The sequence below is a fragment of the Propithecus coquereli genome, unplaced genomic scaffold (assembly GCF_000956105.1).
Source record: "Propithecus coquereli isolate 6110/MARCELLA unplaced genomic scaffold, Pcoq_1.0 Scaffold180, whole genome shotgun sequence".
Lineage (NCBI taxonomy): Eukaryota > Metazoa > Chordata > Mammalia > Primates > Indriidae > Propithecus > Propithecus coquereli.
Window position 1 is genome coordinate 161,283 of NW_012142746.1, and position 3,458 is coordinate 164,740.

The window sequence follows — 3,458 nt, forward strand, 5'->3', positions numbered from 1 at the left end:
ACCAGATCATACCCAAATAGGGCAAACACCTGGCTGTAATCAATCAAGTAATTTCTCTACTTTACTTCTGTGTTCTCTTTATAAAAGCTCACTGCTGATGTAGCAGAGTGCAGCTCTCTGAACCTCTTCTGATTCTGAATGTTGCCCAATTCATGAATTGTTCTTTACTCAAATAGTCATTTAATGTGCGTAAAGTTTTTGTTTCAACAACTAAGAATAAAAACTTGTTTATTGAGGTTAAATTATCTTTACTGTTTTTAGTCAAATTTCATGTAATTTAGTAATGTAATTGAAGGAAAATTGATGGTAATAAGCATTAAATATATATTTCATTAAAATATCCTTTGCTTGTTGATATCAATATTTTCAAAGCCCTTTGTTGCAGATTGTTAAGTTCCAAAAGTGGCCAGAACAACAAAACAATATTTCTAGTCTCACATGCTCTTCTAGAACTTGCCTTTCAACTTACCAGGGGTGGGAATGAGGGTGGGGGTCTTTGAAATTAAACTTGAAATTACTTGGCTTCTGAGGCTTCATCATAAAATGCGACAAATGTTTCACCTGACTGGCTCATGTGCTCTCTCTTCATTCATGCTTTAAACCCAGCCACTATACTGTGAGGAAGCCCAGGTCACCTATTGGCAAAGATAAACAAAGTTGAACATTAGATAAAGTGTAAAAACAGATTTTATTCAGTACGTACTGACAGACTGTAGGTGAAAGAGCTGAGCTCCATTCTGATATGCAGATGCGACTGAGCATTTTAAAGGGAGAATGAGGGAAAGGGAGAGAGCAGAGCTGAAGTGAAGAATTATAAATTGTTGATCAGTGTTAATGTCATTAGGCCAGCTGTGTCTGCCAGCTGGCAATTATGAAAGTCAGGCTTCCATCCTCCCACTGAGAGTCAGAATCCCTATCCTTCCAATGATTTCAGGTCCTTGAGAAAGACATTCCTGAGTTGTAGGAGATACATATATATCTCAAAGAGACAGAGGAAGAATTCACAGTTATGAGCCCTTTTTAGTAAATGTTCTAACAAAGGAAGGTCAGAGACTTGTCTTCATGTTTCAGTTGGAACAAATGGTAAATTCTCCTAGCAGCATTTCTCAGGGAGATATTTTTTACTGGGGTGGGTGGGGGCTGCAGTCATTCTAGGGACTTGGCCATAAGCTGCCAGAAGCCTTGCTGGAGTTTGGTCCTCTCTTAGTGCAGAGGTTTTCAAGGAGTCTTTATGTGCTGAGAGTTCTGAACTCCTCACCATGTGGAGAGAGCCCAAGGCCCCTGGCCTCAGCTATGTTGAATGAGCCAGTTTGGAAGCAGATCCTCCAGCCTTCAGTCAGGCTGCCCCATCTGATTCTGTATGAGATGCTGCAAAGATGAACCTTCCCACTGAACCCTGTCCAAATTGTAGCAATTAAAGTCTGTGGACAAAAGAAATGATTATTTTTGTTTTAAGTCACTAAGTTTTAGGTTGGCTTCTTATACAGCAATAAATAATCAGAACACTGATTAAGTATAAAATATGTACGTATGGATTATCAGGAAGGAAAATCATTTAATAATTGAATATTTTTCTTGGTAATTTTTTATGCCTCCTCTAATCTCACCACAACAGTTTTTTTATCCTCAAAAAGCTAAAATGATGTAATAATTGACATTAGAGACAGGTTTTAAGTCACAGCCACTTTTGATGATGGAGGTTAACTGACTTGGTCATAGTTTTTCAACAATGTGCTAAGAGTTGAAATGAGATTCCGAGACTAGTCTTACCAAACATTTCTTTTCCTTATCTTACCTTCCTCTCCTCCCGGAAGCTAGAATGGCCATCTTTTTTTTTTTTTTTTTTTTTTTTTTTTTTTTTTTGAGACAGAGTCTCACTCTGTTGCCCGGGCTAGAGTGCCATGGCATCAGCCTAGCTTACAGCAACCTCAAACTTCTGGGCTCAAGTGATCCTCCTACCTCAGCCTCCCTAGTACCTGGGACTACAGGCATGTGCCAGCATGTCCAGCTAATTTTTTTTCTCTATGTATTTTTAGTTGTCCAGGTAATTTCTTTTTAAATTTTTTTTTTTTTTTTTTTTTTAGTAGAGACAAGGTCTTGCTCTTGCTTAGGCTGGTCTCAAACTCCTGAGCTCAAACAATCCACCCTCCTCGGCCTCCCAGAGTGCTAGGATTACAAGCGTGAGCCACCGTGTCCGGTGGAAAGGCCATCTCGAAACACAGATCTGATCACATTTCCCCCTACTTAACTGGTTTCCTGCTACTCTTAGCACAAACTGTACAGTTTCCACACCTACAGATTCCCTCCCTCCTGCCCCTTCATCCTGCTTGAAAATTACTCTCCCACACTTCCCCGCACTTAAATCTCTATTGAATATTCTCATGACACCTATTATAACCACAATGAATTATTTACATGTTTGACTGTTTCATGTCCGTTTTCCTCTCTATGCTTTAAGTGCTATGAAAATATGAGAAGTGTCTGTTGGGTTCTGGGCTGTAACCTCAGTGCCTAATATGGTGTCAAGCATTGAGTTGACTCAACGTAATATTTGTCAAAGGAATGACAGATTATGATCATTGAGACATATCTTCAGATTTTTTAGATGTAAAATCCTTACTCTTGTTATGATCTGAGAGCCCAATCATCTAAAAATAATTTTTCCTTTGCATTATACAGTTGTCCCTAATATCTATAGGGGATTGGTTCCAGGACCCCATGAATACCAAAATCCTGGAGGCTCAAGTCCTTTATATAAATGGCGCAGTATTTGCATATAACCTATGCACATCCTCCCATATACTTTAAATCATCTCTAGATTACTTATAATGTCTAATAAAATGCAAATGGTAAGTATTAATAAATAGTTAAACTGTATTTTTTATTTGTATTATTTTTATTGTATTGTTATTTTTACTGTTTTTTTTTTTAGTATTTTTTTAATCCACAGTTGGTTGAATCCAAGAATACAGAACCCACAGATATGGAAGGCTCACTGCATATATCATCCTAAAAAAATATGCACCTGTAATCCTAGTACTATGGGAGGCCAAGGCAGGAGGATCGTTTGAGCTCAGGAGTTCGAGACCAGCCTGATCAAGAGTGAGACCCTGTCTCTACTAAAAATAGAAAGAAATCAGCTGGACAACTAAAAATATATAGAAAAAATTAGCCGGGCATGGTGGTGCATGCCTGTAGTCCCAGCTACTCGGGAGGCTGAGGCAGGAGGATCGCTTGAGCCCAGGAGTTTAAAGTTGCTGTGAACTAGGTTGATGCCACGGCACTCTAGCCTGGGAAACAGAGTGAGACTCTGTCTCAAAAAAAAAAAAAAAATGGCTTAACTGTGAAACTTCACATAAATCTTTTATACAAGAAAACACAGTGGTCTTTAAACTTTCTGGTCATGTCCATCCCTAAAGGAATTACCTCCTGACATATTTTAAAGTTGACATCTAAA